Here is a 24,029-nt window from a genome sequence, read left to right as displayed (position 1 = left end):
CTCAAATCTGGTTCCCCAGCTCCAAAGTCAGCGGCTCTGGCCATTACACCATATCCTCCACCCTTTCATGATTAGTAGTTGGTTCTGTTTTAGGCAGCACTAACAGGAGAAATGGACTGGTGCAAGTTGCTGCCTGATGAGAGCCCCGGCACTTAATATTTTATTTACAAATTAGCCACTGGGCTTACCCAGTAGGTTACAGTGACACAAAGAAGGACTGTGTACTACTTTGTGATACTGTGCAGCAGCTGAGTGTTTTGGGAGTGGTACATGGGCCTTCTTGTGTAAACACTCTGCTGTTTCGAAGCAGAACCTCATTGCTAACATCGGTAGACAGGGATTTGTGCCAAAAATCCACATCTACCCGAGGCAGGTGTAAAGTATTCTCATTGCAAAAAACACTTACATCTTTTCATGTGTGCAGCACACATGCAAAGTGCTAAAAGTGTAAATTATGTCAAAGCATAGTATTTTCTACTGGAACTGTGCAAAACCTTTGACTGACATATTTCACTATGGTGAAATGGTGGGTGCATTAGTGCAAGACAGCTTTAAGTACACCAGCACAGATGAAGAGAGTAACAGGATCATACTTTATTAGATACTTTATTTCATGCAGTACAGCGCAGCGGCTTTGGTTGCTGCGCTGCATTGTGTGAAAATGTAGGAAATTTGGCCTGATATGTTTTGCATTGCAACGTTTCCATTTTGGTGATGTTTCGAATGCGATTTATATAAATTTACAATTTTCTTTGTGTTTTTGAGGGTTGTGACAAGTACACACAGTATATTGATATTCCTTAGTAAAATGATATGTGCAATCTCAGCCTTTGAATAAAGCAAGCTAAGCATATCACTCACAGTATTGAAACGTTTTATAATATTTTTTTTCTACTCGTTCTTCATTTTCTGTTTTGAGAACCCGAATACTTTCAACCACATGGAGTTCCTCCAAAGGATAATACTGGGGTTGAAGTTCTCAATGCAATGTAAAATAATAAAATGTGGAGGTAAAGAGTATGAAACTCTTGTGAGTTTGGAACAATAACCTAAAGGGATTTAGGTAGTTCTGGTGGTGTGTGGTTTGTAGATCAGTGGTCATAGTGCAAAATATTTCACTAACCTGTAAAACTGTTCTTTTTTTATAGAATGAAGAAGTGTCCGGACATTCAATGTATTAACTGTTTTCCAACGTTTTACCATGTTTCCAAGTTTCTAACCCAACACCACACCCTGAAGTAAGCCTTTACATATTGACTCCCTATGCTCTGAGAGAAGATCATGGGCATTGGACATCAAAGGTACAACAGTGTTCTAACAGTGACTACCCAGAGACCCCTGACTGTCCTACAAGGCTCTGAATATCTCAAAACCATCCTCAACCATCCTTCATTTTACATTGTTCCTGGCCAGTGGCCATTCACCCATGAGACTGAGATCCTCATTACAGTATCAACCTACAAATTATACGTTATATGTTTATTAGTAGCGCGCGCTGTTAGTCGAAACTGTCCTGGCGCGATGAAAAGGTCATGGTGTCAGCTAGAGCAAGGGAAAGCTTACATAGTCTGCATAAATAAGTGAGTTTTTAGCAATTTTTTAAAGCTAGCAAGATTTGACGAGTGTCTTAAGGCCTCAGGTAGGTTGTTCCACAGCTGAGCTGCACGAACCGTCAGTGACTGCCCCCCCAGTCGAACTTTCTTGAATCTGGGAATAACCACATGTCTGAGGGAGGCAGATCGCAGCTGGCGGGTCGGCTGATAGAAAGCAAATCTGTGCCTAAGATAGGAGGGGCAAGGGCCATGTAGGGCTTTAAACACAAGGACCAGGGCCTTAAAGCGCACTCTTTGGGCTACTGGTAGCCAGTGGAGCTCTCTAAGTTGTTTGCGAATGCTGAGTCTTCTAGGGATATTAAACAGGAGCTTCACCGTCGCGTTCTGGACTACCTGTAATTATTACACCTTCTTCCCATAATAGATGCCTGTGAAAGTCATGAAGTTCCAATAATTTGAATCGTTGCCTATCTCACAAAATGTGCGTGCGCTGGGACGGGAAACACCCATTACAACACAGTAATTACAACGCAATGCCTTTACAATGCAGTCAATACTAAGCAAGTTCCATTACAACACATGCCATTACAACTCATGCCATTGCAACGTATATCCCTCACTGACCAGCACCTTGCCTGAGATCAGCACCAAGCAGTGTTAGAATAGTAATTTTCATTGAAATGGAGCATATGCTGTGATGAATGTTGTGTTGTACAAAACGTGCTGTAAAAGGTATGCGTTGTAATAGTTTGCATTGTAACGTCATAAATCCAGCTGGGACACTAGTGAACTAAATATATACATGAAACTCTTTCCTGTCTTTGCTGCTACAACTTTCTGAAATAAATTAGATCCTGTCAACAACCCTTTCCATGTGTTGGGATTAGATAAAGTGCCCCCAGTCAGTGAATATTGTGCAGTTCCTGGCAGTTTTCACTGTGTTTTACACTATAATCCTCATTGTTGTATTATTTACCATGTTAAGTGTTTTAAAATGTTATGATCATCTTTTAATGGTACAGTTTATAATGTATACAGAAAGACATTTTCACATATAGTTCCCAAAATGAAACTATTTGGCAGCCAAATTACATTCATGCAGAGAGGAATGTGACTACTGACACAATAGAGTAGTGCGAAAACATAACTATGCTTTTTTGCTTCCTTAAATATTAATGCATCCTGTACATGTACATTACACTGTGCACTGCTATATTACATAATCAGTCATTTTTATATTAAACTGAAGTGCTCATTAGCCTTAACATGCATGCTAAGTTTCATGAATATAGTAGGCTTAGAAACAGTTTTATTTGATGGAGTACATTAGCACATTTCCAGTTTCTCATAGAAAAGAGTAGTCTAACTCTCATTGTTGATTAACTAAAGCGTAATTTTAGGAAAACAGTGACTTCAGCAGTGTGTTGATGAGCCTTTATCTTTATTTCAAGGACCTCTCGCATGTCCAGGAGAAGATCCTCTCTCCTACTCATTAGACAATTTAACTGAAGTAACAGTTTCTGTCACGTTTATGTTCCGTAGACATGTAGGGAGACAAAAGTGTGCAAGGACTGTCCAAAATTGCACACATTTTTGCATTACGTGCTCCAACTGCCTTTTTTAGTGAGAGCTCTGGTCGGTTGACATGACAATTTTCACTTAATATTTAGGTATGCTGCTTGCTATTTTTGCATTAAGCACAAGTTAGACTTGGAGACTTTACAACGTGTTGGTTTTACATTAACAGTTGGAAAAAGTAAAAAGAGGAAAACACATGTCCGAGAAGCAACTCCTTGAGACGGTATCATTTGGAGCACATTTGTATTAATTTTAAACAAGATTTAAATAGATTACAAAATCTACCAAAACGTTGCTATTTTAAAATCAGGGAGATATTAAGCGGCAGAGATAATGTATAAACAGACATGAAAAGAGAATACTGGAGTTAAGTAGGTATCTCCCTCTTCAAATGTTGTAATCCCCTTTAACATCTTGAATAAATAAAACCCATACATCTCATCATGTTTTTCTAACCAGCTGGTTTCACATCTGCCTTACCACCTCAGTGTTCATTCACTACAGACTGCTCCACACGAAAGGCTTTACTTTTAATAATTGCTATTTGAGGTGTGTGAAATTCATGCAATTTACTTACTCATATTCACATGAGCTTTTGGGGAAATTATGTGGAAACACAACTGCGGCTAACCACAGCTCCTCATATTCATATTGATCAAGTTGTTCTTGGGCTCTCATGCCATAATTTTGCCCTAACTGGTGGTGTAATCACACAACATTGTGTAACGGCATAATTTTTGTCATTTCGCAAAATGAGTAACACAAAATTCCTTAAATTGCATGCATTATGCAGACATCATTTAAATTTAGCATGGGTCTAATTCTATTCTAACAAAATGTCATTCAGAAGTCCCTCACTTTTGCCTTGAGTACCGAATGATAGCATTCTAGTTATTTATTAGACCTATGTGGTGAAACAACAGTAGATTATGGGTAGTCAACTGACAGACTGCTTTTTTTTGGGAAAAGTATGTTTCACTCAGCATGTCAGACTTTGTTCAGGCATGGATGAGGAAGAAATGTGAGAATTTAGAGAAAATGTGTCCTAGTTTTACCATTCTAATACACTAACCATAATTCTTCTGACAAAATGAATCTCTTCATTTGTTCATTTACTGCAGTCTTCTCCATAGGAAATGCTTTCAAATCTGATACTCTGTTCCAATAATATGGCATTCAGCTGTGCCTCACATCTGTCATGAATACAGAATGTTAGTGCTCTAGATGTTCATTAGAATTCGCAATTGAAGTTGCACTGCAATAGACCACTGGAGAATAAACTTACAGACAGCTGCTGTTGTTGGAAGTATACTTTATTCAGCATGTTCATCTTTTTCTCACCTAGTGAGGAAGATATTAGTGAATTTTAGGAAATAGGTTTTCATTCAAGCTTCTGAAGCAATTTTCATAACTTCTATGAGAATATCAGGATCTAAATCCACCTCCAGCATGGCTCATAAAAGCCTTGAACAGGATCAGCAGTTATCATAGGATAAAATCACCTTAGAACTCACAGCAGATCCTACTATTAGTATGCTATTGTTATTATTAACATTGTTATTATTTATTTTGTATAGTGCAACTATATTCTAAACAGGCTTCTTGGCACTGGTTATCGGAAGGGTTAAGCAGACAAAGTTAAGAGCACTATCCCCTACTAAAGGGTTTAAAGCGAAGTTTTGTGCTTTCCTAAAAGCAAGTAGATCTTGAGTAGAATAAATAGAGGGTGGTCGCCGGCTCCACAGGTGGGAAGTTTGAATTGGAAAAAGCACATCCTCCCGCATATGCCTTTTAAAAATAGGATTGGTGAGCAGACTTGCACTGGTTGAAGGCAGAGTCAGCCACGGCCGGCAGTGGGAGTACCTGCAGAGCGGTGATGTAGGGTGGAGGGAGGGGTAGGGTGGGGGGTAGTAATGTATGGATTACGGAGTTTGACAGGCAAGTAAACATTTAAATAAATAAAACGAATTTTGTTGCGCGCACTGCATCGCAAATGTTTACTTGCCTGTGAAGCTCCGTAAGCCATACAATACTAACCCCCACCCTGCCCCTCCCCTTCCCCACATCACCGCCCTGCAGGTACTCCCACTGCCAGCCGCGGCTGCATTTGAATTGCTCCTATATAGTTAGTTGTACTAACTATATTTCGCGCACCCGCAATCCACAGTGATGTCATTTGAGATGTCATCAGTTATGTCATCAGTGATGTCACTGACCATGTCATGAATGATGTAATATGTGACATCATCAGCAGTGGATTGCGGGTGCGCGAAATATAGTTAGTACAACTAACTATATAGGAGCAATTTCAATGGTTTTTTAAATGCTAATTCCTAACTATATAAGGCCTGAAACCTATGCTTTTTTAAGTGAATTTGCAAGGTTTTTAAGATGCTAATTACTAACTATATAAGGCCTGAAACCTATGTTTTTTTTCAGTGAATATATATATATTGAGACCAAGGAAGACCAAGGAAGAACAACAAACAACAGCAAAAAGTACAAGAAAAAACAGACGAAGAAAAGAAAGAAGAAAAGTCAACAAACAAAAAAGGAAAAAACAAAAAGAAGAGCAATTGGACACGGAGAAAGTAGACTTGGATAAAACCATAATCAATCTGTCCAATGTGCCTTTGTCTGAAGCTGAAAAGATGTTGCTATCCTTAGGTCTCAATTTCTGCCCTGGCCAAACTTTTAACTATAGCTCAACGAGGATTGACGTCTTCAGATTTGTAAGAAAGCTTAAATTGAAGAAACACTTCTCTTTAAAAATACAAAGGATAAAGACGTAGAGCCACAACATGAGACAAATAATCATGAGGAGAGTTTAGGCATCAGGGCAGCGGATATTCCAATCTATCTAGACCTGCATGATTTAAATACCGGCGAGGCAGCAAATGATGAGATTGACTGTGACATTCCAACCCAAACTAGATTAAATAACATCAGACTGCTACAAAAGGGTGCTGGGATCAGCCCCTTTAAAAAGAAATCCAAATATATCCCCATGATGCCCAGGGATGCATTGGACACGTTCCACGACTGCGTGGTTGAGGACATCAAAAAATTGAATAAACAAGTACAGTCTAAAAGGGGTAAACAGAGAAAACATGTTGAACAAAAGAAAAAAGACTATGCCAGGCTGATGAAAAAACTAAGCGAAAACAATGAAATCATCATTAAGAAATCAGATAAAGGGGGCAACCTAATAATCTGGCCCCGAGAAGAGTACATCAAAGAGGCAAAACGCCAACTGGACAACAGTGATTGCTATGAGCCATCCAACACCAAAAAATATAAGGCGGCCACAGACTCCCTCAAGAAATTGCTAACGGGACTGCGAAGTGATGGCCTCATCTCTAATGATGAGTTCAAGTTTATGCATAATGAGAACCCAATTGTACCTGTATTATATTTAATACCCAAAGTGCATAAAGGTATTTCTCCGATTCCTGGCAGGCCTATCATTTCCGCCATAGGAAGTGCAGCGGAACAAGTGGGCCAATATGTTGACTTTTTTCTTCAAAATCATGTAAAAAAACTGCCTAGTTACATCAAGGATACAGGTGATTTTCTCAGTAAAATCAAAAACATTCAATGGTCAGATGGGATGTATTTAATCTCATTAGACATTGAATCATTGTACACCAGTATAGATCACAGGCAGGAATAGCAGCTGTTAAATTCTTTTTAGACCAAAGACCGTGCGAATTTTATCAGCACAACAAGGCCTTAGTCAGCATGATGAGCTGGTGTCTTAATAACAACTTCTTTCTTTTTGGAAAGGAGCTGTTTAAGCAACTAAGGGGTGTGGCTATGGGCGCTTGCTTCTCCCCCATCTATGCGTGCTTGCACGTTGGCTGGTGGGAGGAGCAGGTGCTCAAAAGGGACTATTCTTCCATTTTTGAAGAAAACATCGCACACTACTACAGGTTTATCGATGACATTTTCATCGTGTGGCGGGGTAGTAAAGAAAAAGCACTGGAATTCATTGAAACAATCAACGTCAACAACTTGAATCTCCACTTTACCCACCACATAGACAACTCCAGCTTAGAATTCCTGGATGTCAAACTGTATGTAGTCAATGGGAGAATAGAGAGTACCCTATTCAGAAAATCCACCGCTGGCAATGTCACACTCCATGCCTCCAGTGCCCATCCTAGGCACTTGATCGCAAGCATCCCCTATGGGGAATTGCTACGCTTAAAGCGGATATGCTGATTATGAAGTAATAACATCTACATCACTAACCGCGTCTAAAACTTATATCTAGGACCACTTTTTCTACATAACTAAAGCGGATATGCAGCACGGATACTGAATTCAACATCTGTGCTGCAGAATCCATGCGTCGCATGCGAGCTAGAGGCTATTCAGAAAAGATCCTAACATCAGCTCTGAACAAAACATCTTCCAGATCTAGAGCGAGCTTACTTCCAGCCGCCATAGTGGAGAAGCCTGTCCCGAATATTTCACCTGACCTCCCAGTCAATTCCGGGGCAATTGACAAGGCCCAATGTCCTAGATTAATCACAGCCTATAGTGAGAACGAACGCAAGATCAGATTCATCATCAATAAAAACTGGGGAATAGTACTTACTGACCCCGTTCTTAGGATGAGTCTGCCATCCAGCCCCACCATAACATTCAGTAGAGCAAGAAACATGGGAGCTGTGTTAGATCCTACCAGCCCAGAGATAAGAACCAAACCTAATTGGTTAAAACCCAAAGATGGTTTCTATAAATGCTCTTCTTGTCGGGCGTGCAAGTTTGGGGTGAACACAACAGAATACCGCACACCGTTCAGTCCCACACCACACAAGATAATGGGAAACTATAACTGCAAAACAGAATTTGCAGTATACGTTCTCTCTTGTACCTGTGGGCTCAATTACATCGGAAGCACCAAGTTACAGGTACATGAGAGAATCCTTCAACATCTTCGTGCTATATTGCACAGTGATCCCAATTACCCAGTGGCGCGCCACTTCAAACAAGTCCATGGTAATAATTTATCTTGTTTAACATACTATGTGGTATCGTCTGTACCTAAACTTCGCAGAGGAGGGAATAGAGAGGCTTTGCTCAGAAAATTAGAGACTAAGTTTATTTTGAACTTTGATAGCAAATGCCCAAACGGTCTGAATAACACCGAAGATATGTATACGTGTCTGTAAATAGGTATTTGGAGTGCAACCCGGAGCAGTGAAGTTTTTGACATCGTACAGTTCCATCTGATTTTGCTTTCTGATCTGATTCTAATTATTGTATATATGTGTGTTGGTATTGGTAAATTCCGTGGTCAAGAGAAAAATGTTTTGTGATCCGGGACAAACCTTTTATCACGGTGATCAGTAATGGGTTTTTCACTTATTTATACTTCGGCAGAGATATTGCAATATAGGTAGGACAGGTTGTATTGTTGTGATTGCATAATTTGTTAAGAAATTAAACTCAAATTGTGCTCTGAGTTTATCTTGGAAAAGGGAAACCCTTAAAGATAGGCGGGTGTTACCCCTCTACAGATTTTACTCTGTCTCACTTAGTGTTATGTCTCAATCGGAGCTGGGTTACATGATGAATTTCTTTATGTCACCCCTTTTTTATCACTTACACTTAATCAACTCACATAATACATATTTGTAAAATGATGGTTATAATTAGTTCTTCTTTGCACTTTGTATATTCATTGCACATCACTTCCAAACTATAGTCACAGATCTGTTAGTGATTACATGCATTTATGCAGTTATAATGAAATTTTGATACTTTTTATAATGGTATCTGGATTTATCCAGGAATTTTTTAGAATGCCAAAAGCAGGTCTTTTTTCAAAAATTGACTGTAATTTCAAAATGTTTTATTTGTGTCAACATCTTCTTACAATGTTACAATTTTCCGTTGCAATGGGAAATGCGGAGATGTATAATGCAAATATGAAATTTTTGGCGCTAATGAGATTATTTATATGCTACTGATTGCATTCGTATCATGTAGTCTTTTTACCATGTTTTTCATTAACCTGTAGAACATGTGACTTTAGTGGGAAGGGCATATCACTTTAAATTGGCGAAAATCATTCACAGCCTTTATGTGAACAAGGGCGCCAAAGCCCGAAACGCGTCATCTGTTTTACTGCTGCTAGGCTGTAAATAAACATCTTGCCTGAGAAAGAAGTGGTTCGTTTCTCTTTTCTTCGCCGCTGTTCCAGTGGAAGTGGAAGGAGTGCTTTCTTTGCATATATATATATATATATATATATATATATATATATATATATATATATGTATATATATATATATATATATATATATATATATATTACCTACTGGCGATAGCCAGTAGGTATATATAGTTAGGATTTTTTCTCTATGGAACTTTTGAAAATTCTATGCCTAATAACTTTGGCGTTTGTGGACGGAATTGGCTGAAATTTTCAGGAAAATGGCACATTTTGTTTCTGAGCAGCTCCTGGAAATTTGGGGGGGGGTTCGTCAAGGGGGGGCCGAGAAAAAAGGGGGTCCCAAAACGCGATTTTCCCATGTTAATTTCCATAGGGCGGTTGGCCTCACTTTTAGCCCGAACGGCTGAATGGATTTCCACAAAACTTGGCAAAATTGTAGGGACTGTTAGCCCGATGTGCCTTTGCTAGGTCTCAATATATGTGCTTCAGTGAATTTTGAGAAATTAACGTTTAAAACAAGATATATATCTGTAACAGCGCTCCGGGCAGCGCTCCGGTTCGCGAACTTTTCGCGTATCGGAACTTTGCGAAGCGAAGCTGATTGGCTCTCCGGTGTCTGTCAACATTCTAAACAGTCCGGAGCGGCCGCCATCTTGTCTCTCGGTAGGATCGAGAGACAAGAGGAGGCCAAAACAAAGGAGGGAATGAAGGAAAGGGGGCAAGGTAGACCCCTTCTGACCCCCTAGGATTGATGAGGGGGATATTATAGAGCCACGCCGGGCCCCCAAAAAAAAATAATAATCCGATTTTTTCGCCGTAGAGACGCGTCTTGGTACGCGAACCGGGCAGCTAACCGGGAAGCTAACCGGCAGTGTAACGGGAGTCTGAGGAGTAGCTGATTGGCTGTCAACATTGTAAACAGTCCGGAGCGGCCGCCATCTTGTCTCTCGGTAGGATCGAGAGACAAGAGGAGGCCAAAACAAAGGGGGAAATGAAGGAAAGAGGGCAAGGTAGACCCCTTCTGACCCCCTAGGATTGATGATGGGGATATTATAAAGCCACGCGGTGCCAAAAAAAAAAAAAAAAAATCAGATTTTTTCGCCGTAGAGACGCGTCTTGGTACGCGAACCGGGCAGCTAACCGGGCAGCTAACCGGGAAGCTAACCGGCAGTGTAACGGGAGTCTGAGGAGAAGCTGATTGGCTGTTATCATTGTAAACAGTCTGGAGCGGCCGCCATCTTGTCTCTCTGTGGGATTGAGAGACAAGAAGTGGAAAAAAAAAGGTGTAAATGAATGAAAGGGCTAAGGCAGACCCCTCCTGAACCCTTAGGATTGATGAGGGGGCTATTAAAGTTCCCTGGGGGGTGAAAAAAAAAATTGCGATTTTTCGCGGTAAAGGTGCTTCCTGGTACGTTAACCGGGCAGCTAACCGGCAGCGTAACGGGAGTCCGACATATTGTGTTTTTTGAACGTTTGTGATATGTGCACGTGTGGATTTTGTCTAATTAAGGTTAAAAAAATATATATATATCTTTAAGCGTGTTCTGGCGCGCTTACGTTTTGGGTTTGGTTTGCGCTGCAGAGACGATACGTCACGGTTATGCGATGCATCATGAGGCGTCTCACGGGCTATGTGATACGTCACTTAATAAAGAATATATTTTACAGCTTTAGATATTAGCTTTTAAAAAACCAATGAGATTCACAGAAAAAACCATAGGTTATAGACCATATATAGTTAGGAATTTGCATTTACAAAACCTTGAAAATTCACTGAAAAAACCATAGGTTATAGACCATATATAGTTAGGGATTAGCATTTAAAAAACCTTATTTTATTTGCACAAAACCATTGAAATTCCATATATAGTTAGTTGCACTAACTATATATCGTGGACCCGCAATCCACTGCTAATGATGTCACATATTACATCATTCATGACATGGTCAGTGACATCACTGATGACATCACTGATGACATCTCAAATGACATCACTGATGACATCACTGATGATATCTCAAATGACATCACTGATGACATCTCAAATGACATCACTGATGACATCACTGATGACATCACTGACATCTCATTTGACATTACTGATTACATCACTGATGATTTCATTTATGTGATAATACATCTTCAGACTCTAATATAACCTTAGATACACTCAGTGTAAACAGGCACTCACAGACTGTCACACATCCATGGAGTTACTCACACACCTAGTCAGTCATGCAAAGAATCAATCACACCTCCATTTCCTCAACTATACACTTATACACACCTTACTTATTCAAACATATACTAACACATATTTACTCTCCTATACAATCCTTGATACAAGTTCACAATGATTCATACAGCCACTCTCACATTCACTGGCTCTTATGTTCAGTTATTTATATATGTCAACTCTCACATGGAGTGTGTTTTACATATGTACTTACTTTGACATGTAGAACTGAGATATCCATTCACTCACCAATATACTCATGCACACAGTCAACTGTCCATACAGCTGTTTCTACATGCACTTTTGAACCCATACACCTAGGGAATCAACTGCTCACACATCTATGCACAGAGTTATACACCTCCCAGCCACCCACACACATACTCAGTCTCCCATACAAATACTTGGGCAACCATTCAATAACCCATATAGTTACTGATATAGCTACTGATTTAAACATGCAGCAGTTTACAGAAGAACATAAATAATGATTGCCAAATTAAGACACTTTAATCACTAACCCATGCACTCAGTGAGACACATTTAATCATTCTCTCATACAGTCAGTCATGCACCTACTAAATCCTTCATCCAGACACTTATACATCCACTCATTCTTCAATATGTAAGACATATTTTAACTTTACAGAAACATACAGTCACTGGGTGTTGTCATCAGTGATGTCATCAGTGATGTCATTTGAGATGTCATCAGTGATGTCATCAGTGATGTCACTGACCATGTCATGAATGATGTAATATGTGACATCATTAGCAGTGGATTGCGGGTCCGCGATATATAGTTAGTGCAACTAACTATATATGGAATTTCAATGGTTTTGTGCAAATAAAATAAGGTTTTTTAAATGCTAATCCCTAACTATATATGGTCTATAACCTATGGTTTTTTCAGTGAATTTTCAAGGTTTTGTAAATATATATATATATATGAAATCTAACACGTTGCCAGCGGCAACCGTCAGCCAGCACACACGTTCACAGACTCCTTGAATAATCACCGCAAACCAGACTTCTTTGCAGAAAGATTTATTGCCAACAAATGGTGAAGGTGGCGCCATTCATCAGACGCGTTTCGGACTTACGTCCTTGCTCACTGATGAGCGAGTGAAGTGGAGGTCACACATATATACAAAATTGATGCACATTTGAATTTCGCGCCTAAACCAAAAACTAAACATAGTTGGTGGACTCACATGAAAAGTCACATACCAAACCCAAATTGCGGGCGCCATTTTGTAGTGGTGTACGGTGGAATACAAATGTGTGCTTTGACCATCTCATAAATCAATAAATTAAATTAAATCTGTTGCATCGAGTATAATCAAATAGAAACATACCACAAAACAAATATTTTCAACATGTTTGCAAAGGGAGAACGTTATGGCACATTTCACAAGCAAACATTAATATACTATGTGAAACATTATGCAAATATATACATATGCAAATTGAACAAATTTTATAAATGTTTGCACAATGTAACAATTAATTGCGTAAATGTACAACACGCTGATGTTGTATGTCTCATTGCGATATGAATACAAAAAATGGAAAATGAATTCATTTTCATGTTTAGTCAATCGACTCGATGCAATTTATATATAGAGCGGGATATTGTCGCATATTAGTTCCAGGTGAGTGGGCAATGTCCGTACAAATACGTTTGGAAACACAAAACTGAGTATATCTACATTCTTCAAAAGAAAATCAATTGTATACAATGATTATCTGGATATCCGAACAGAGAATATAATAAGTCGTATTCGAGATATAATTCCATAATTAAACTGTACCCCTTGGTACCTAGTATGGGATGTTTGTAAAAGATACCTCGAACTCGATTATGTCACATGGGGTGATTACGGAAATGTGACCAATAGTATGAAAATTAGCCAACCATTTGGCTCCCCAGTGGTCTACCAATTTTGTGTTTACCAAGGAAAAAAATCCCCACTCAACATTTGATATATATGGATGGTCAAGTATTGATAATAGGACACTCCAATTAAAAAGTGAAGGCTTAAAAACGGAACTTCTCATATAAATATCATGAGAGCCGTAAAGCTGTGCGTTTAAAAATAATAAAGTGCTAAAGTGTAAATGTATAATTTAAATGTTTCAAAAGGATCTATATGCCCAAGTTACTACTTTTAGTTATTTGCATTGTGATTCTTATCATGCTCAGGCTACACTGGACAGTCCTAAAACAACTGACAGAAAAGAGAAATAGGGATATATGTAGACAAATCCATTAGAAAACTATGCACTCAAGTTATATATATCAGTGGGTGTCAGCCCACCGTGCGGAATTCCAGTTAACCATGTTGAATAACGTTCACCGCTTATACAGAAGCCCGATGTCAGATAAATACCCATGGGTAAGTTAAGCGTGAAATGGCCACTATAAGAAATTGCGCAAATCTTCCCCTGTGTTCAAACCCCCGGGGTGCTTGCTGTTAAGCATGACAATATATTTTGACTCCAGTTGGCGTAGGCGTTTTTCATTGTCTCCTCCTTTCTTATTGGGGATTATAGCATCTATCACAAAATATTTCAAGTGATTTAGGTTTTGGTTGTGGACAGATTGAAAATGCCTAGCCACTGGGTAGTCGGGATCCGCATTTACTATGGCCCGTAAATGCTGGAGGATACGTAAATAAACCGCCCCTTTAGTGCTTCCTACGTATATGAGGTTACAGCTGCATTGTAATATATGAACCGCTAACTCAGTGCGGCAAGTGTAGTGAGATTTGAGCATGATAGGTTGCGTGTCAAACGGTGTTGGAAAAGATTTTATATTCACACCGAATTTACATGCTCTGCAGCTAATGCAGCGAAAAAATCCTTTACGCGGGGATAGCCAATTGTCAGCCGTGTTTCTGGGCTATTTTTGACTAAGTTGTTGCGCATTGAGTATGCCCTTCTGAAGGTGACAGTGGGGGATTCTGGCATATTGTCTCTGAGAATATTATCAGTCAGGACAATTGGCCATTCGCGCTTCATAAGTTTGGTGATTTATTTATTTATTTATTTTGAGAGTTTTATATAGCGCGAACTTGAACCGATTAGGTTATCAGAGCGCTTTACATAGCACCAGTTCCGTTACATGTTATCAAGCATTTTACATGGAATCAGTTACAAATACATAAAGAACACATTACTTTTTGTTCTAATGAATAGGGTATCTCTTCACACGAGGGAAGGTATACACCTGGCTTTACTCCGACAGTCACACAGGCAACTAGTCGTTAAAGCTATGTCTCTAGACACAGGGAGGGGATACACTTGGAAAGTTCTAGTGAATAGGGTATCTCTTCACACGAGGGAAGGTATACACCTGGCTCTACTCCGACAGTCACACAGGCAACTAGTCGTTAAAGCTATATCTCTAAACACAGGGAGGGGATACACTTGGATACAATCTACAAATCACATAGGATCCTAGTCATTAGAGTTATCTTCAATCTACACAGGAGGGATATGACTGGAAATACTCTAAGGGTCACATAGGTCACATAGGAGTGGTAGAGAGTATAAAGGTCCACGACACACACTAGCGATAAGAGTCAACTAAATACACATAGGAAGGGATATGACTGGTTAAACTCTAATGGACGCATAGGGGTGGTATATGGTGTAGGGACTTCAGCGAGTACCAAAGCTTAGCATTGTTGCAATAGGTCAAAGATGCAATCACAGCATAGAGGAATGGTGGGTGGGATGCAAGGTATGGAGGGAGGGCTAGAGTCCAGCGAGAACTGTCCGAAGAACAGCAGCAAAGTGTCATTCAGGGTAGCGCGCAAGTCGAGCAGTCCCGGAGGGAAGGTGGGAACCCAGGCGGGAGATGATGAAAGAGGTCCAGGAGAGAAGGTGGAAGCCCAGGTGGGGGACGAGGTTAGAAGCCAGCCGCAGGTGCGTCGCCATCCTGGAGAGCCTGCGGTCATCCGGCTCGGTGTGCGCGAGAGTGCGCAGGGTGGTGGGGGTGTTGGTGCGGTCACGCGTTGGCCATGGGGCGCTGCCCAGGCATGTTAAGAGCAGTGGTGGCCATCCTCGCTCTGCGGTCGCCATCCAAGGTCCAGGCGAGTTGCAAGGAGGGTGGTGCGAGGGGGAGCCGCTGCAGCACTATGTTAGCGGGAGGCTAACATAGGCGAGGCGGGAGGCGCTAGGAATCAGCGAGCAGCCAGCGATCCTACCTCCCGGGTTGTTGTCGTCGGGTGGCAGATCAAACGTCCGGCAGATCGCAGATCAAACGTCCGGCAGATCGCAGAGGTCGATGCAGGCGAGGGTCACCGCCAGGGATTCCTGAAGAGGGCTCACCCCCGCAGGCAAGAGCCACAGAGAGAGCCTGCAGGGTCGCCCCTGGGAGAGGCAGCAAGCGCTGGGTCCAGATGGTCAGGCAAAGGCGCCGATCGTTAGCTGGGAGTCACACCGGGCCGCCATTTTAGGGTCAGGCAGGTGGGGGAAGGCCGATTCTAGCCGGGCCACCCCCGGGGTCTTGCCGCTAGAGGCCCCCGGAGACTATCCTCAAATAGAGGCAGCCCCTGCGTTCCTTAGATTTCGCCCGTCAGCGTACCTCCCATAGAGAGTTGAGGTCATCAGCGCTCCGGCTGCCATTTTGCCCGCAGCCGTCCTCTCCTCGCGTCTCCTCCCGGATCCAGCTACAGCGGCGCCAGGGGCGATCGGAGCAGCCCCGCAGGTGTCCTGCACCTTCCGCTTCCTCTGGGTGCCGAAAACAGCCCCCGGGCCACTGGGGAACCGCCAAACCAGGCTCCCGAGCAGCGCCGGAGCCGGGAGCCGAGATGGAACACGACCGCCCGGCTCGGCTCCGCCCCCCTTTGATTGCTTTGGCCTGACGGCTGTACCCCATTATTAAACGTATGGTATTACCATCCTGTGCTTCTGAATGAGTAACATTGATTCTAGATCTAAGGGGATCTAAAAGTATCTGTCTATCCATTCTATTGGCTTTTTCCATGCTAGACAGTAGTTTTTTATCATCATAGCCCCTGACTAGTAAACAACGTCTACATTCCTCCTGATGGTGGTCTCTTATTTCTGTGGTACTGCATGATCGATTAATTCTTAAAAATTCTCCATATGGGATGGCAGCTATAGTGTGTCTTGGATGGAAGCTGTGTGCATGAAGGATAGTATTCCCTGAGGTAGTTTTCCTGAATAACCCTGTGGTGATTTTACCCTCAATGATTTTAACATGCACATCTAGGAATGTGGCCACATCCCTACTAATATCTGCTGAAAATTGAAGATTCAGACAGTTGTCATTGATGTTCTTGACAAATGTTTCAGCTTCGACCATATTGCCACGCCATATGATGAAAATATCATCTATATACCGCCAGTATTCGATGATATTCCCATCCCACCATGGTTTGTGGGTTACTTTGAGGACATGTTCCTCCCACCACCCCACGTGGAGACCCGCGTAGGTGGGGGAAAAACATGCCCCCATCGCCACCCCTCTCTGCTGTTTGAACACCTCATTATTAAATAGAAATACATTATTGTTCAAGCATATTTCTATCATGGATAGAAGCATCATATTGTGGCAGTGAAATTCTATAGGTCTCTGATCAAGAAAATGCTTTACCGCTCTGATGCCATCCTTGTGTTCAATGCTTGTGTAAAGCGAGGCGATGTCCATGGTGATAAGAAGATGATCGGCAGACCAAGTGCACTGATTAAGTTTGTGTAAGAATATATATAATTCCTAACTATAACTGGTGTGAAACCTATGTTTTTTTCTGTGAATTTCATAGGTTTTTTAAATGCTAATTCCTAACTATAACTGGTCTGAAACCTATAGTTTTTTCAGTGAATTTCATAGGTTTTTGTAATGCTAATTCCTAACTATAAGTCTCACTTTATAAGTAAGACTGTTAGCGCTCTAGTTGTTTAGAACACTCTGGTACATTCTGTCATTGGGCTACAGTTGGGCTACATCTGGCTGATATTTGGGCTACATTTTTTTGTCTCTGGTGGCCATCTTTGGGCTACATTGGGCTACATTGGGCTACATTTGGGCTACATTTTGGCTCTAACATATATATAGCCCAATGTAGCACAATATATATTTTTTTCAAAGTTAATTTTCGTAAAAACCACTTGAGAATAGGGCTACCAGTCCCTACAATTTTTCCCAATTTTGTTTTTTTGTTGCTTTGGAGCGCTCCCGGTGCGTACTTTAATAAAGCGCCCCGGGGCGCGCTCTGGGGAGCGTTCCGTAAGCGCCAATAACGCGAACGAAAACATGATCGTGACGCATCGCGTAGCCGCATCCGCGTGATACGCACGGCGTAAGCGCACCCGGAAGCACTCGAGCGAATACGATCGCGCAACGTAAACATCCGATGCGCTTATGCGACGCGACCCGGGGCGTAGCGTAAGCGCATCGGGTCATGTGACCTGAAAATAACAATTTTTATTGGTTCATAACAGTTTTGGTTTCATAATGATGAAGCCCCTGGTCATGTGACCTGAAAATAACACTTTTCATTGGTTCAATACATTTTTTTTTCAAAAGGATGAAAGACCCCACCTTTTTTCCTTATTCTGACTTTGTCCTTTGACTTAGGACGACCTGTTTGTAGCTCTCTCTACTTTTTTGCTCAAAATAATGGCTTCAGTAGTAGAAGCAGCTGGTGCATCTGCACCACCACCATAACCACCAAAAGGACCTCCTCAAGATATCATTGGTGGTCTTCAAGAAGAGGAAGAGGAGGAGGAGGAGGAGGGTAGTTCAAGATGGCTGGAAGAACGCAATACCCCATACCAGCCAAGACCACACATTATTTGGGAGTTTTTTACTCTCCCAGAGGGAAAGAAAAAAGTAAATGCACCCAAGGTCAGTTGCAAAATTTGTGGCAGGGAACTTTCCAGGGGAAACCCAAATAAAAAATATTCATTTGGGAACTACACAATGATACGCCACATGCAGCGCAAACATCCTATAAACTATTCTGCTGCAGAAATGAGGGAACTGGCCAGTAACCCTCCCCGATCAACAAGAACCAGCTCAAAAAGGAAACAACCCACAGCGTCTGCACCAGAGGAAAGTGAGACGATGCTGTGCATTCAGCCCCGATTTGCAGATTTCAGAATTATCTGTAAATATTGTGGGAAGACCATCTCCTACGGAGAACAGAGCGTAAAGCTCATCGTCCTTGCTGGGGACAACCATAAATGCCCCAATCAACCCTAATTTTTTCTTTTCTTTTAGTTTTTTGCTCCAGTTGAGCCATTTTCAATTCCCTGTTTTTTCGTTTTTCCCCATGAAAAATACAAAAAAAATCTAAAACTGTTTAGAAAATCCCAAAAAAGTACAAAATGTTCAAAAAAACAATATAAAAAATATAAAACAACAAAAAGTAGAAAAAAACAGTTCTTTTTAGAACTACCTCCAATTTCTAAAAAAAGGCTACATTTTTAAAAAAACTCATTCATTTTTCCTCATGGTACGCTCCCCGGTCCATTCCCCGATGCACGTACCGGGCACGCCCCCCACGCCAAACAAACAAAAAAAATGTTTTTGCCCCGCAGGCCCCTTTTTAAGCCCCAACATCAAACCTAGGGGGTCAGGGGGGATCTACCCTGCCCCCTTATGGTCATTTCCCCCTTTGTTTTGGCCACCTCTTGTGTCTCTACAGTCACTGGATGATGTCATCAGTGATGTCATCAGTGATGTCACTGACCATGTCATGAATGATGTAATATGTGACATCATCAGCAGTGGATTGCGGGTGCGCGATATATAGTTAGCGCATCTAACTATATATGCGAATTTCAATGGTTTTGTGCGAGTAAAATAAGGTTTTGTAAATGCTAATCCCTAACTATATATGGCCTAAAACCTATGTTTTTTTCAGTGAATTTCAATGGTTTTTTAATACCAAATATCAAATGCTGTCAAATGTCAAGTACATGATAGGTAAAAACATTTTCGTGTTTATGCACGCTGATGTGCTTTGAACGCTGCCCCCCCTCCCCCCCCTCTTTTCTCTTAGCAGTACTCTCTCTTTGCAGATAGTGAAGGGTAGTTAACGCAGGCCTTTGCCCCCGTTGTAATCCGTCGTGCCTGCTTCTCTCTCTATTTGATTGATTGCTATCCAAGCATTTACTGTTTTAGAATTGGTTCTCTTTGGTTCATTCTGTATTTACAAACAAGCACAGAGTCGCAATACTCTGTTTAGTCTTTTGGAAAGGGGCGACCACTCGGTCCCCCCGCACGTATGGCAGAGTACCACGATCCCCCCGGGAAGCCATCTTGGGCGGGAGGCGTGTCTCGGCTGGTATGCCCGAAGCGGCGTAGCCGGGGCGCGCCTTTTCCCGGCGTAGGGTGGGCTGGCCTAGACACTGACGCAGCTGGCCACGCCCTCGGGGCAGGTAGGGGCGGGTTTACGCCCGCCCTGAAGACGGATAAAAGGAGAAGCAAGATCCGAAGGCATCCTCTTGTTCCTGTGCTCTGAAGCTGCACCTCCTCGCTGCACGTGAGCTCGAGACGGAACGAAGAGCCAATTTTTGAGCGTTTTAATCGTTCTTTTGTCTTACAGATACTCGGTCGGAGAAATGCCCAAGAAAGGCGGAAAGAGAATGACTACTGAACAGATGCTTCGGGTCCTCATGAAGGAGATGACCGAGCTGAAGAAGCGGGTGGCGGAGAGAGAGGGGGAAGGGGGGCCGGAACGTCCTTCGGCTGGAGCAGCCCCAGGAGGGAGAGCCAAGAGGCCAAGGAAGGGACCAGCTGGGGGAGACGTCCCGGTTCCCCGGACTCCGCTCGAGGCGCCAACCCCGGTACCTGTGGAGGGGAATCCGATTCCCGTGGTGGTCACCCCGGTGTCCAATGAAGATATGCCGCCCGAGCTGGCAGCACAACTTGCAGCGTGGTTGGGCGAAGGTAGTGAGGGCGCCACGGCTGTCGACGCGCAGGCGCTGATGAAGCAACTGCGTGAGAAACGGGAGGCAGCCAAGGTGTCCGCGCCGGCTGCAGTAGTTGACAAGGCACAAGGGACGAGTACGACCGTAGAGGCAGCGTCCGGTGCAGGTAAGCGGCCATTGCCGATTGCGAGGGATGAGTCAGCACCCTCTCGTAGAGAACAGTTGGGTCAACATGTGCCTTTGGCGATTAAGGAGAAGATTTGGGCGGGGGAATATGTGAACATCTTCTCGTTGCTTGTTGATCATTATGAGGTGGAGCATGTTAAGGGCCAGAAAGACCTCATGCATCCGAGTGTTTGGCGCGCAAAAATGGCCGCCTTCAAAGTGAATGAGAGTATTGGCAATTGGGGCAAAGCATGGGGGATTTTTACGTCGATCTTAGGGGAACGTAGGCCCGAATTGCTTTCCGAGTTACCGACCTATCAGTCGCGAATCATGGGGTACTCGACGTCACACCAGGGTAACCATTGGTTCTGCTACGATAATCTTTTTAGAAAGGCTAAAGAGCACAATAAAAGCTTAACCTGGGACTGTTACGATTCTTTGACATGGGATAAAATGAAGGAGACAGGTATGTTGAAAATGCCATTGGTAGGGAGTAATGTTGGCGAATCCTCCCGCCAATATGCGGGGACGCCCTTTCGATCAGGTACGGGTACCGACGATTACTCGAGACCTGCCAGCAATACAGGGAAAAGGGGGTTCTGCTGGAATTTCAACAGAGGTAAATGTACTAGGCCCCAGGGATCGTGTAAATTTAAACACGAATGTAGTGGGTGCGGGTTGTCCCATCCTGAGTCCACGTGCAGAGCCAAAACGGGTGATAACGGCGGTAGAGGAGGCGCCAAACAGGTCTAACATAGTCCGAGGGGCGCCTTTACCTACCCCGATTGATACCTTGGCGATGATTCCATGGCTCAGTGAATACCCGGATCGTACTTCTGCTGGGGTGCTGCGGAACGGGTTTTCGTATGGTTTCCGCATCCCAGTAGGGGACTTTCAGGGTGTGGAGAAGTGTAAAAATCAACTTTCGGTCCTGCAGCATACGACCGTGGTACAGGATAAGATCCGGAAAGAGGTTAATCGAGGTCGGGTTGCCGGCCCGTTTAGTATACCCCCGGTGCAGAATTTTGTTTGTTCTCCGTTAGGGGTGGTCCCCAAGAAGGACCCGGGTGAGTTCCGACTGATTCATAATTTATCAGCTCCACGTGGTCTTTCTGTGAACGATGCAATAGATCCAGAAGTGTGTTCGGTGCGGTACGCATCCTTCGATGAGGCCGTAGCCATTTTGAATCGCCTGGGGCCCGGGGCGCTGATGGCGAAGTCAGATATCGAGTCAGCGTTCCGACTGCTCCCGGTTCACCCAGACGACCAGCGTCTCCTAGGTTTCATGTTTCAGGGTCATTATTACATGGATAGGTGTATGCCGATGGGGTGCTCTATATCTTGTGCCTATTTCGAGAAATTCAGTACTTTTCTACAATGGGTCTTCACAAAGAGGACGGGTTTCCAACATGTAATGCATTACCTTGATGATTTTCTGTTCCTTGGGGCAGCCGGGGATCTCGAATGTGGCCAGGCCTTGGCCGAATTTTGTGTGTTAATGAAGCAGTTTGGTGTGCCATTGGCACCAGGTAAGACGGTGGGTCCTGCGACTTGCCTCGAGTTCCTGGGAATCGAGTTAGACTCCAGTGAGGGTTGTTTTCGTTTACCAGTTGACAAAGTGGGGAAGTTCAGGGCAGCCCTGCAAATGTGCATAAATGGATCTAAAGTTACGCTGCATCAATTACAGCAGTTGGTGGGACAGTTGAATTTTGCCCTGAGGGTTATACCGATGGCCCGCCCCTTTTCCCGTTCTATTGCCCAAGCTATGGTCGGCCTAAAGGAGGGTCATCATCGCACGAGACTATCGGCTGAGGTCCGCCAGGACATGCGCATTTGGTTAGCATTTCTGGCGGATTTTAATGGTCGAGTCGTCTGGAACAAACCGGCCGTGTCCTCTGAAGAGCTGGGGCTATGGACAGATTCGGCAGGTAGCATAGGTTTTGGTGCCATCTTCGGCACGAAATGGTCGGCACAAAGATGGCCGGCATGGTGGCATGACAATGGACTGACAAGTAATATTGCTTTCCTGGAACTTTTCCCCATTTTGGTGGCCCTGAGAACCTGGCCCGAAGGGTTCAAAGATCACTCTGTGATATTTTGGTCTGACAATATGACCGTGGTCGAGTGCATCAATAGCCAGGCAGCACGATGTAAACTGCTTTTACGACTGCTCAAAGAAATTGTTTTACTGTGTATGCGACTGAATGTGCTATTCAGAGCAAAACATGTCCCGGGGGTGATGAATCAGGCGGCTGATGCACTGTCTCGTTTTCATATGCAGGCTTTCTCGGGTTTCCTTCCCACAGCGGACCCAGAGCCGGCACCCTTTCCCGAAGCTCTCTGGTCTCTCGGTGCCCCGAACTTCGTCACCTCGTGGGAGAGAGCCTAGCACCAAGGACAAGGAAGGCATATGAAGGGGCGTTTCGGTCCTATTTAGCCTTTTTGGGGACTCATAGAGAGGGGCTTTGGGGCCACGAGGAAGGGGTTGTGAATTTTCTGATGTCCTTACGTAGGGCTGGGAAATCAGTGGCTACGGCCCAGAGGCATCGTGCTGCCATTTCCTTTGTTGCCAGGGCTCATGGTATCCAGGACCCGACAGCGTCTTTCGTTGTACAGAAAGCGCTGCGTGGGTGGCAACGCCTTGAGGGTCGCAGAGTAGATGAGAGGCGCCCGATAGGTTTGGATAGGTTGGCCCAGTTGTTGGCCGCACTCCCTGCCGCATGTTCATCTCAGTTTGAGACGGTGTTGTTCCGAGCCGCTTTTACGCTGGCATTTCATGGAGCGATGCGGGTAAGCGAACTGGTGGCAAGGAACAAACGGGATGTGACAGGGGGTTTGTGCCAGGAACACGTTCAGATCAGAGGAGAGACAATGACTGTCTCCTTTGTCAGGTCCAAGACCGATCAAGATGGGATGGGTGACTGCGTCCTCATACGCAGGATTCCCGGGTCCTCCATGTGTCCGGTAAAGTGTTTAGAAGACTACCTAGCACGAAGGGTGGCATCATGGGGGGGGACCTTGTTAAGACACGCGGACGCCACCCCACTGACGAAATTTCAGTTTCAGCGGGTGCTTGCGATGTCAATTGCCGCTGCGGGCCTGAACCCGGGCGAGTTTGGGACCCATTCCTTTCGGATAGGGGCTGCTACTGAAGCTACAGCTAGGGGTCTTAATGTTGAACAAGCAAAACGAGTGGGGCGTTGGTCCTCCAAGTGTTATAAGAGGTATGTGCGGTTGCACATGTTGTGAAGCTGTAATGATGTACTCACGCTTCTTGTCTTTGTTTGGTTTTCAGTTGCGCAAGCCTACGAGGTGGGGCGAACTATGCAGTCGACCCAACACCGGGCCAGCGGTCAGACATCACCGGCTGCGAAGAAGGAGGTGTGGGTCGTGGGC

Source organism: Lissotriton vulgaris, chromosome 1_1 (genome assembly GCF_964263255.1).
Source record: "Lissotriton vulgaris chromosome 1_1, aLisVul1.2, whole genome shotgun sequence".
NCBI lineage: Eukaryota > Metazoa > Chordata > Amphibia > Caudata > Salamandridae > Lissotriton > Lissotriton vulgaris.
Note: the sequence above shows the minus strand (reverse complement) of the source record.